Below are 12,430 nucleotides of genomic sequence, written 5' to 3' on the forward strand. Positions count from 1 at the left end.
TACCTACAGCTACATTTGAAACTTTTTGCACCAAATTTCTATTTAATACCCAGTAGAATTCTATTAAACGCCCATCATTCTGCATGTTTTCTTTGGCGAATCCTTCCAATGAAGGACAATCATGGGGTAGAACTACTTCTTAGTTATACTAGCAGGTAAAATACTGTAATCACGAACCACGGTAGTGGTTCATAATAGAGATCGTCTATGTTTTTTCCAAAATCCTAATAGAACATGCAACTAAGTGCTACCTTAGAAACCTCTTCCAACTCAAATGAAGCCTTAGAAGTTTATTTAGAAGAAGTTTAGATTCACTAGCAAAGATGAAGTCAAAAGGACTTGATAAAAGTACTTTTTTAAAGAACTGAAATCTGCCATTAATTTTTGTTCTTATTATTCTTATTCTTTATATTATTATTATTTTTCTCACAGGGCTAGAGCAAAATGTGAGCACTTTTTGGAGATAAAAACTACATAACTTTCCTTCCTATGTCTTTCTTCATGTCTATGACCTATTTTTAAATGCATATTACAATGATAACACCCATTCTCAAGCAATTTTGGTTTTTTGTAGGTTCACTTTGCCATGACTTAGTTTCTGCAAGGGTAACCAATGTGTTAATTGTGTTAATATCTATCCAATCTATTTATGTTAACAAGTTCATTTGGAAACCTTATATCATTACCTATATTTAACCAAAGTATATTAAGTTCATACCAGAGAAACAATGTTGTTGTGTACCACTGTGTACTTGACTTAATTGCGATCACATAGCTGCACAAATCAGAAGCCATACTATTGCTGACCACAACATGCTATACACTGCCTATAGTTGGATATGTCAAAGCTGTATAGTACAAAGTACATTCAATAGTATGGAAACATGTTTGCTAACTCTGATAATATTAGCTGACTACTTAATTAGCGATTCCGGGAGAATTTCAAAATTAATGGAAATATTTATTATTTAGCATAGCCTTGTGCAGTACTCCCTGAGGATCTCATAAACACTTAGTTTTTAAAAATCCATTATAGGATGGTGGAATTATAGGCAATTTTGTCCTTTATAATAGGCTAAATTTTCTTCGTATCTTTCCATTGAAAAAGTCCCAAAAATGGCACAATTGAACAAATGCTTATAAATAAGCTTTGAAATAACATTTTAAACTTCTATTTTCTGCTATAAATACCTTAATACATGGACCACAGTGTAACCTTACTTGTAAGACCCTCTGAATAAAGGTCACCTCTATAGAAAGCCACTAAATAGTTTCATGTATTTAGCACCTTGCGGATGGCAAAACAGCATACACACGGTAAAGTGCAACCACTCTGTACCAGTCACCTCCACTCAAAAAGACAATGTGCATGCAAAGCAAGGAGTTGTACTGTTGATTTATAGCTGCGTATATGATTATTTTGTCTCTTAATGCACAGCTCTTTGACAGCTAGCAAAATGGTGCATCAAAGAGATGAGCTATTTGTGGTGCAAATTTGCTGACTTTTAGCATAGTAATATTGAAAACTATATGGACAAAAATGCTCACCTTGGTGTAACTAACATGTGCTGGGTCGTTTCTTGCAAACAGAACATAACATTGTGGTGGCTATATTGCAAAATAATCTTATAATTGGTATAAAACTCCACACAAACATTTTTATAGCAGGAAACTCACTGCACCATCGTATTCCTTGCCCCCAGAAGCCCTAGAAATGATCCAATTGTTTGATTAATCACCCATATGGCAGCAAAAGTATTGTGCCAACTCTCCAGATTCATGGAGAAAATTTTATGCTAAATTTACGGAATTCCGGAATCTCTAACTTAATAGCTACTTTACATGTAATAGTTGTAACTTGGGCAGTTGGGCATACATATCAGGCAAAGCCCAAATGCCCATGTTACAGCTAATATGTAACACTTATTAGGCTGATAGCCTGTACAGGGCGATCAATCACCCAAGCCAATACGAGTGCAGCCACTGGATATATTATATATGCATACCTAAATTTTCAATTATGGGTCAGCAGCTAGTACGTTCTGGTTACGTTCGGTTATGCATTTCTGATAGCGCTTGGTTTCAAGCTACTTTACCTTTTCGTATGGGAGGTTTGGGGTTACGTGACTCACAGCGTTCTTCTCACCCTTCTTTTCTGGGTTCATTGAATTCAGCCCGAGTTTTGGTGTCCCGCTTAATAGAAACTTTTGATGCTACTTTGTCCATGCCGGGAGAAGACAGTGCTCTTTCTTATTTTGATAATTTGTGACCGGATTTCACATAACAAGGCTTCCACACACACAAAATCAAACTTACGATTTTACCAGAAATGGATTGCTGGTCTAATACACTATCATATTTCACGCTGTACTTCCTTCAGTACTGACAAGTCTGGTTTCTGTAGCAGCTTTCTTCCGACCCTGTCAAAGCCACGAGTGTGAGATTGGCACCATTAAATGGCCATGGCTTTGTGATAATGGTGTGTAGTGAGCTGGGACTTCACAGAGAGCTCGCCAATAGTGTTCTCAGTCAATGTGGAGTAATTGGAGGGCCATGGAGGGCCATGGAGAGCCCAAACTTGGCCTCTGGATTCCAATCGTCTTCTTACTTCATTTTATACCCGTATATTAAGACCACCGTCCACCCCCACCCTCCCACCCTATTACTACCACCTGTGATATTATTACCCGCTTGAAAACAGCTGCTCAAAACAGGGCAAATTGTGGGTATCAGAAATGTATACACCCACTCAGTGATAGCTAGTGAACAGATGAACAATTGGTGCAAATTTTGTTTGCACAGCTGTAGGCACTGGGAAGTTATTACACAATGATTCCTTAAAATCGCCATATCTCCTAACAAAGCTTTGTGCGTCGAAGCCTTGTTTTGTCAAATTCAGTCACACATGAATGCATTATAGCCCATATAAAGTGTAACTTACCAATTGACGCTTGAAAACAGGGCCACACTTTAATGGAACACAGGGAATAGCAAGAGGCAGCCAAACAAGCAATCTGTATTGTTGTTAGATCACGTGATCTCACGTGATGCCTCTCATAATATTAAATGTGACCGGATTTCACATAACAAGGCTTCCACACACACAAAATCAAACTTACGATTTTACCAGAAATGGATTGCTGGTATAATACACTATCATATTTCACACTGTACTTCCTTCAGCACTGACAAGTCTGGTTTCTGTAGCAGCTTTCTTCCGACCCTGTCAAAGTCACGAGTGTGAGATTGGCACCATTAAATGGCCATGGCTTTGTGATAATGGTGTGTAGTGAGCTGGGACTTCACAGAGAGCTCACCAATAGTGTTCTCAGTCAATTTGGAGTAATTTGAGGGCCATGGAGAGCCCAAACTTGGCCTCTGGATTCCAATCGTCTTCTTACTTCATTTTATACCCGTATATTAAGACCACCGTCCACCCCCACCCTCCCACCCTATTACTACCACCTGTGATATTATTACCCGCTCGAAAAAAGCTGCTCAAAACAGGGCAAATTTTGGGTATCAGAAATGTATACACCCACTCAGTGATAGCTAGTGAACAGATGAACAATTGGTGCAAATTTTGTTTGCACAGCTGTAGGCACTGGGAAGTTATTACACAATGATTCCTTAAAATCGCCATATCTCCTAACAAAGCTTTGTGCGTCAAAGCCTTGTTTTGTCAAATTCAGTCACATTTATTGATTTCTACAACCAGTGTATCCTCCCAATGTGAACTACAGGCTTCTCTTGATAATCAGCTATTTTCACAGATTTTTAATACCTCAAACATTCATGATCAAGCACACCTACTTGCTGTCTCTTATTCTTCTGGGACTAGTAGTGGCTGGCTTGAAGGCAAATCCACATCCTTCTTGGGTTTGGCTTTGTCTTCGCATGATTTCATTATCACTCTTCGCATATGGTTGAGTGTTCCACCTTTTCTCTTGTCACCGCTGGTCTCGCCCTGGGGACATTTATCACTCTGATTTCTCATTGGGTTGTCCAGCATACTTTGACCTCTCTGTCAGGTGCACAACTCAGCCTGCTTTTATATCCTCTGCTGCTTCTCAGGCTGGGGTGGCTGCTGCTGCCGGTGAGGAAGCTAAGGACAATCGCTATTTAGATTCCGTTACCAATGATGGAGGTGACTTTATCCCTCTAGTATGTGAATCATTCGGTGTATGGTCTCCTTTTACTTTGTCCACTCTTTTTACAATTGCTGACCACACTACAGTTAAAAATGGTTTGCCTCGGAAGTTGGCTAGGAGGCAATTGTTGTAAAGGTTATTAGTGACTTTATGGAAATACAATGCCAAAATGATCCTCAGATACTATGCACTTTGCTCAGAGGACACGATAGATTTTGTTTAGGTTTTATAATGTAGTTAAGAAAGTGTAATTTGTAAGTCAGCGTTGAAACCGGGTCGGGTCATCCGGGTCACATTTTCTCCGGGTCATCCGGGTCTGACCCGGTTTACAATTTATCCGGGTCTTACCCGGATTGGATCACGTGAGAAACGAAATTGTTCGTTTGATGACGTGGAAATTTCTAAATGCTATCGCGTAGCTCTTTCATGAGCCACGCCCACTTATCGCATTATCAACATATGCGAGGGTAGCTATTGTCAGTAGGTGAAGACCTTTTTTTTTTGTTTGTTTTTTTGTCTTCAACCTACAGATAGGCTGAAGTTCCAATATTTACTGAACACGAATAGAATGCTCAAAATGTAGACTCGTTCGCTCGCTCGAGACTAGCCGAAACACGTCTTGGCTTTAATTAATCCAGGTCAATCCGGGTCACATCCGGGTCAAATTCGGGTCTGACCCGGATTGCTATTCGGGTCTGACCCGGATTGCTATCCGGGTCAGCAGTAGTGACCCGGTTTCAACATTGTTGTAAGTAGTTTAGATTATTGTATTTAGTGTGGTAGTTTGTAATTAGCTAGTCTTTGTATTCTTTTGTGTTATTTTTCTATACATGTTTTGATCAGTTTTACATATCTTAGAAAAATCATGGAGAATTTCCGTTACGTGAGTTTAATGTTTTAAACAGTGCTATTGAATCGTTTATGGGAATACTACACAGCCTAGACAAGTAAGCTTGCTTATAGAGTGGTTACTCCGTGCAGAGTGCAATGGCGGATCCAGGATGGGGCATTTGGGGCAAATGCCCCCCACCTTGTGGAGGAGCCAGCCATGCTTCTGACTAAAATATTTTATGCCAGACCGAGATCAGTTTATAAAACTCATGAAAATATGGACATTTTACTAGCATTTATTACAATCTAATCCAAAACAGCCAGCTGTAAAAAAAGTGTGTGGCCCTCAAAAAGGCTATGGTGAAAAAAGATGTGAAATCCAAGGTGGCGGCCAAGAAATGGCTGTGATGGTAGGTTAATGGTAAAAATTTCAATAACAACAATTCAGGTGAATTTTTGTGCCGCTTGGTCTTGGCAAAAAATTCACCTAAATTGCCGTTATTAAAATTTTTACCATTAACCTACCATCACAGCCATTTCTTGGCCGCCACCTTGGATTTCACATCTTTTTTCACCATAGCCTTTTTGAGGGCCGCACACTTTTTTTACAGCTGGCTGTTTTGGATTAAATTTCACATCTTTTTGTATTTGTATACCCCACTTTTTTAACCTGTCTTTTTTTCTTTTCCACAGGAAGAAGAAAAGATGAAGCAGATGTACTTTAAATATTTCTGATTTTATCAGTAAATGTACAAATTATATATATAATACATATATTTATTACAGAACTCTCCATGGTGGTTTCTTTGTAACTGAACACTCTACAAAGTGACTTCTTCTTGCTGCTCTCTCTACAGGGTGAATTGTTTGTATAACTGAACAATATACAAGTAACTTCTTCTAGCTGATCTCTCTAAAGGGTTGTTTGTTTATAGCTGAATTCTGTGCAGGTGATTTTATTGCAGCTGAGCTCTTTACAGAATGGTTTCTTTGTAGCTGAACTCTCTACAAGGTAACTTCTTCTAACTGATCTTTCTACAGGGTAATTTCTTTGTGGCTGAATTTTCTACAGGGTGATTTCTTTGCAGCTGAATTCTCTACATGGTGGTTTCTTTGTAACTGAACTCTCTACAAGGTAATTTCTTCTAGCTGATCCCTCTACAGGGAGATTTGTTTGTAGCTGAGCTTTCTACAGGTGATTTGTTTGCAGCTGAACTCTCTACATGATGGCTTCTTTGTAGCTGAACTCTCCACAAGGTAACTTCTTCTAGCTGATCTTTCTACAGGGTGATTTGTTTGTAGCTGAACAAAACTTCTTCTAGCTGATCTCTCTACAGAGAGATTTGTTTGTAGCTGAACTCTCTACAGGTGATTTGTTTGCAGCTGAAATCTCTACATGATGGTTTCTTTGTGGCTGAACGCTCCACAAGGTAACTTCTTCTAGCTGATCTTTCTACAGGGTGATTTGTTTGTAGCTGAACGAAACTTCTTCTAGCTGATCTCTCTACAGAGAGATTTGTATGTAGCTGAACTCTCTACAGGTGATTTGTTTGCAGCTGAACTCTCTACATGATGGCTTCTTTGTAGCTGAACTCTCCACAAGGTAACTTCTTCTAGCTGATCTTTCTACAGGGTGATTTGTTGTAGCTGAACTCTCTACAAGGAAACTTCTTCTAGCTGATCTCCCTACAGGGAGATTTGTTTGTAGCTGAACTCTATACAGGTGATTTGTTTGCAGTTGAACTCTCTACATGATGGTTTCTTTGTAGCTGAACTCTCTACAAGGTGACTTCTTCTAGCTGAACTTTCTATAGGGAGATTTGTTTGTAGCTGAACTCTATACAGGTGATTTGTTTTCTCTACATGATGGTGTCTTTGTAGCTGAACTCTCTACAAGGTAACTTCTTCTAGCTGATCTATCTACAGAGAGATTTGTTTGTAGCTGAACTCTCTACATGGTGGTTTCTTTGTAACTGAACTCTTTACAGGGTGACTTCTTTTAGCTGATCTTTCTAGAGGGTGATTTGTTTGTAGCTGAACTCTCTACAGGTGATTTGTTTGCAGCTGAACTTTCTACATGGTTGTTTCTTTGTAGCTGAACTCTCTACAAGGTAGCTTCTTCTAGCTGATCTCTCTACAGGATGACTTGTTTCTAGCTGAACTCTCTACAGGGTGATCCTTTCGTAGCTGAACTCTCTACAGGGTGATTTGTTTGCAGCTGAAGTCTCTACATGATGGTTTGTTTCAGGCTGAACTCTCTACAAGGTAACTTCTTCTAGTTGATTTCTCTACAGGGTGACTTGTTTCTAGCTGATCTCTCTACAGAGCGATTTGTTTGTAGCTGAACTCTCTACAGGTGATTTGTTTGCAGCTGAACTCTCTACATGATGGTTTCTTTGTAGCTGAACTCTCTACAAGGTAACTTCTTCTAGCTGATCTCTCTACAGGGAGATTTGTGTGTAGCTGACCTCTCTACAAGGTGATTTTTTTTTGTAGTTGAACTTTCTACATATAAAGTGACTTGTTCTAGCTGGTCTCTCTACAGGATGACTTGTTTCTAGCTGATCTCTCTGCAGGGTGACTTGTTTCTAGCTGAACTCTACCGGGTGATTTGTTCGTAGCTGAACTCTCTACAGGATGATTTGTTTACAGCTGAACCATCTACATGGTGGTTTCTTTGCAGCTGAATTCTCTACAAGGTGACTTCTTCTAGCTAAACTCTCTATAGGGTGATCTTCTCGTAGCTGAACTCTCTGCAGGGTGATTCGTTTGCAGCTGAACTTTCTACATGATGGTTTGTTCATAACTGAACACTCTACAAGGTAACCTCTTCTAGCTGATCTCTTTACAGGATAACTTGTTTCTAGCTGAACTCTCTACATGGTAATTTGTTGGTAGCTAAACTCTCTACAATTCGATTTGTTTGCAGCTGAACTCTCTACAAGGTGGTTTCTTTGTAGCTGAACTCTCTACAAGGTAGCTTCTTCTAGCTGATCTCTCTACAGGATGACTTGTTTCTAGCTGAACTCTCTACAGGGTGATCCTTTCGTAGCTGAACTCTCTACAGGGTGGTTTGTTTGCAGCTGAAGTCTCTACATGATGGTTTGTTTCAGGCTGAACTCTCTACAAGGTAACTTCTTCTAGTTGATTTCTCTACAGGGTGACTTGTTTCTAGCTGATCTCTCTACAGAGTGATTTGTTTGTAGCTGAACTCTGTACAGTTTGATTTGTTTGCAGTTGAACTTTCTACATGGTTGTTTCTTTGTAGCTGAACTCTCTACAAGGTAACTTCTTCTAGCTAATCTCTCTACAAAATGACTTGTTTCTAGCTGAACTCTCAACAGGATGATCTGTTCATAGCTGAATTCTCTACATGGTAGTTTCTTTGTAGCTAAACTCTTTACAAGGTGACTTCTTCTAGCTGATCTCTCTATAGGGTGATTTGTTTGTAGCTGAACTATCTGCCGGGTGATTTGAACTCTCTACAAGGTGATGTTTTCTAGTTGATCTCTCTACTCAGTCTGGATGACTTGTTTCTAGCTGAACTCTCTACAGTGTGATCTGTTAAGTTTCTACCTGATCTCTCTATAGAGTTATATCTTGTTTGTATAGCTGAACTCTTTTACATGGTGGTTTTTTGATTGGTTGCTGAACTCTCTCTCCACGGTGACTTGTTTGTACTACAGAGTGACTTCTTTGTAGCTGAACTCTCTACAGAGTGACTTACTTGTAGCTGAACATTACATAAAGTAACTTGTTTGTAGCTGATCTAGATGAACTCTCTACTAGCTAGCTTTTTTGTAGCTGAACCCTTTACGCAGTGACTTGTTTGTAGCTGAATTCTCTACAGAGTGACTTGTTGTAGCTGAACTCTCTACAAGATGACTTGAATTCTCTTCAGTGTGACTTATATATAATGTTCTGGATCTCTACAGAAACATATTTGTAGCTGAACTCTCTACAGGATGACTTGCTTGTAGCTGAATTGTCTATAAGATTACCTGTTTGTAGCTGAACTCCCTACTGAATAACTTGCAATGCCATATAATTCTATAATGGAGTAAGTTATAAACGTAGCTGAATGCTTTATTAGGGTGACTGTTCTATTAGAGTATCTCGATCTCGCATATGCTACACGTAGTTGGCTTTGGAATCATAACTCAGTGGTTTGTAATCCGATTCTTCTGTACTACTGCAAGGACTTTCTATGATAATTATTCCAGCTACACACCGATTTTCAGCTCACTGTTCTAAGCGGTTTGCCTGGTAGGCATGAAAACTAATAGTTTTTTTATTCATAAAAGTCGATCGCGTAATTGTGACATAGGTTGGGTTTTGTGTCATATCTCGATGGTCTTTAACTGGATTCCTTTCAAACCACAAAAAGGCACTCCTACGATAGTTACTCCATCTACACAGCAATTTTCAGCTTATTCCTTCAAGCGGTTTACCCTGTGGGCGTGACAGACCTTCGACCTTATTTTACGCAAATAATCGGTCATAACTCCGTGAATGTTCATCGGATTCCTACCAAACTTGGTACTGAGATTTGCCTTAATGAGCCCTTTAAGTGTGCCAAATTTCAGCCCAATCCAAGCACGAATTCGTGTTTTATTGCGGATTTTGCAAAGTGTGCGAAAAGAAGTAGAAGAAAAAAAAACAAAGAAAAAAACCCAAACTTTGGCCACTTGTATCTCGGAAATGGCTGGAGCGATTTTCTTCAAATTTGGTATGTGGACTCCCCTACTTCGCCGGCATGTCTGTAGCAACTTTGGTTTTAATAGGATAAGGAATCACGGACCTACAAAGGTGTGAAAATCGCGTTTACTTTCTTCCTGTAAATATACTCACGGTGTGGCGCGCCGGCTTCTTGGGCCGCACGACACACTACCGTGTGTCTTGATATGAAATAGTCACCCAGCACCTTCGTGTGTACTAAGAGCCTCTAAAAATAATTATCGTGTTGTTGTTGTTTAACACATGTAGGGCCTTTTAAGCAGTTTTTAACACTTCACAACCATCTGCAAAGGCCAAAATGGCAAAAGTTAACAGCGAGACACTACTAAGAGGTGATTATTTGCTGTTTCAAAAATGCAACAACTAACAAGAGAATCTGGCTCTCCCCAACCACCTACAACTTAGCCTGTTTGTGCCCCTCCCCTTGCCAGCTCCTGGATCCGCCCCTGGAGTGGTAGCTTCATGATGGGGGTGTGTCTGTATTCAAAAACGTGCGGAAGCGATTGAATGAATAAGCTATAGCACTAGTTTTCACCTTAGCCCAACGTTTTTCACGCTCTCCGTCAGTGTGGTTTTCATGGTGAAATCCAAGTTGTGCATCCTAATCACGTGAGTATTATTCAATCCCCACAATCGATTTCGGCATCTACATCTATATAATCAGTGCCCAGTTGTAGCCTGGCTACATTTTGTATGTAGCCTGGCTAGCTGGGCTACATACAAAATGTAGTCTAGATGGTTCCTTTGATCTGAGGTGTGAAAGTGTTACATGATGACTAACTTGATATCAGACATGGGGCCAAGTACATTTAAAAGCACTTAAGTAAAGTACAAGTATTTTTGAGTTTTTGAAGTATAAGTACAACTACTCCAACTGAAATCACAAGAGTACTTGAGTAAAGTACAAGTACATACTGAAAGTACTTAGGTAAAGTACAAGTACAGTACATTTTCCTATAGCAACAGCCGTGCATAATAACTTAAGCTTGAGGTACAAACATGAAAGGTACAGTTTTTATATTCACAGAACTATTACACTGCATAATAATCATTTTTAGGTCTACTACGCTCGGATTTAAATTCTTTTCCTGCAATGCTAAATAACCGCTTAATTGGGGTAAATAATACAAGTACTATTTTGCCACAATGGAAAGGGAAGGATGGTGTCTGATGTAGAAGGATACTATGCACTATAAATGATAATTTCTTACCACCAATTCAACAAACCCCTCATTACAGTAGTTTTAGCCTTACAGTCTCCTTCAGATAAAACTTCAGGAATTGCAAAATATTTCATGACAGCAGGTAGTTTCAGGTTTTTGTCAACCATTCTCTTCAACTCCCAATTTAAATGACGGCATTTCTTTTATTATATAAACCAGAATTCCTATTAAACAGCTGCTTGTGGCTACATGATACATAGTAAGGTTGTACAAAGTACCATGAGGTTGAAAACTACAATTTAATCAAATTTATTTTTATTGATGCTCACTGTGTACAAACTACAATGTTTGCAGTACTTAAAAGTACTTAAAGTACTCAAGTACATACAAGTACTTAGTGAAGTACTTGAGTACAAGTACAAGTAGATCGTGGTAATTAAGAAAGTATTTAAGTAAAGTACAAGTACTTTCAATCTTGTACTTAAATGTACTTAACCCTTAAACGCGCATGCAGGTTTTGAGAAATGCGTGTTTACCAAAATTGGTTTTATATTGAAAGTGGTGAGAGTTTGCTAAACTGAATTAGCCTAACACCTTATATAAACAGAAAGTTTATTCAATAGGCTATCAGGGGAAGTTTAAATAACCACTGTAACAACAGGTGCTCACTTGTTATGAAGCGATGAAGAACAGTGTCTTGACTTTTCGCGATTTCGTATTCTTTCCGGTGGCAGCCATATTTGTAATTGGCTGAGTCACGTGACTCATATATGGCCTGAGGCATAATTGAATGGCGAATCGATCGGCGTTTATTGCAGAACAATAGAATGAACTGGGAAGGAGATACGAGTCTTTTTCCAAAGGTATCTAAACAGTTTTACGTGTTCATTTCGTAAAAAGTTAGTTTCATGGCGAGTTTTGGCCCTGTGTTTCAGTGTAGGGTAAAACCCTACATATCATTTCATTCGCTATTACATCACGAATTAAATGATGGCAGTTGCGTAGCCATAGGGACAATGGTTCGGAAGTTACAGCACTTTGTTTACTGCCATGTGTGAGGGCCACTATAATGGCCTTTGCGCGTTTAAGGGTTAAGTATAAGTACTCATGTACTTGGCCCCATGTCTGCTTGATATACATGATTAGTACTGCGTAATATCAAGCACCTCCTGCACCCTTATTAACATGTTAGCTATCCATTTAATTGTATTTGTAAAAAGCAAACAAACTAGTGCAAAAATAATTTTCAAAAATTAAAACATGGGAATAGAGATTGCTGAAAAAAGTAAAGAAACAAGATTCAAACAAGCCAGCATGTTAAACACACAGAGATCTCTATTTGGACTCAAATAAACATTTATACAGAAGCATTCTCAGTACTTACTGATTATTATAAAACTACTCACTTTCCTTAGTCTCTAGCTATGCCATATCAATTGAGTCCAAATAGAGATCTCTGTGTGTTTAACATGCTGGCTTGTTTGACCCTTGTTTTTTTACTTTTTTCAGCGATCTCTATTCCCATGTTTCAATTTTTGAAAATTATTT

The 12,430-nt window shown here is 38.9% G+C and overlaps 1 protein-coding gene across 4 annotated transcripts in view; it reads right to left on the bottom strand.

Annotated features, from left to right (window-relative positions):
* Window positions 1–12,430, bottom strand: part of LOC136264309 (uncharacterized) — an 88,924-nt gene that overhangs the window by 62,533 nt on the left and 13,961 nt on the right. For 2 of the 4 annotated variants that reach the window (XM_066059027.1, XM_066059026.1), the window contains exon 1: window positions 11,552–11,702. The exons of the other annotated variants lie outside the window; for them this stretch is intronic. The gene's annotated coding sequence lies outside the window, so the exon portion shown is untranslated. Of the gene's footprint in view, window positions 1–11,551; window positions 11,703–12,430 lie in introns of those variants that run through there. 4 annotated transcript variants of the gene reach the window in all.

This window comes from Dysidea avara, chromosome 8 (assembly GCF_963678975.1).
Source record: "Dysidea avara chromosome 8, odDysAvar1.4, whole genome shotgun sequence".
Lineage (NCBI taxonomy): Eukaryota > Metazoa > Porifera > Demospongiae > Dictyoceratida > Dysideidae > Dysidea > Dysidea avara.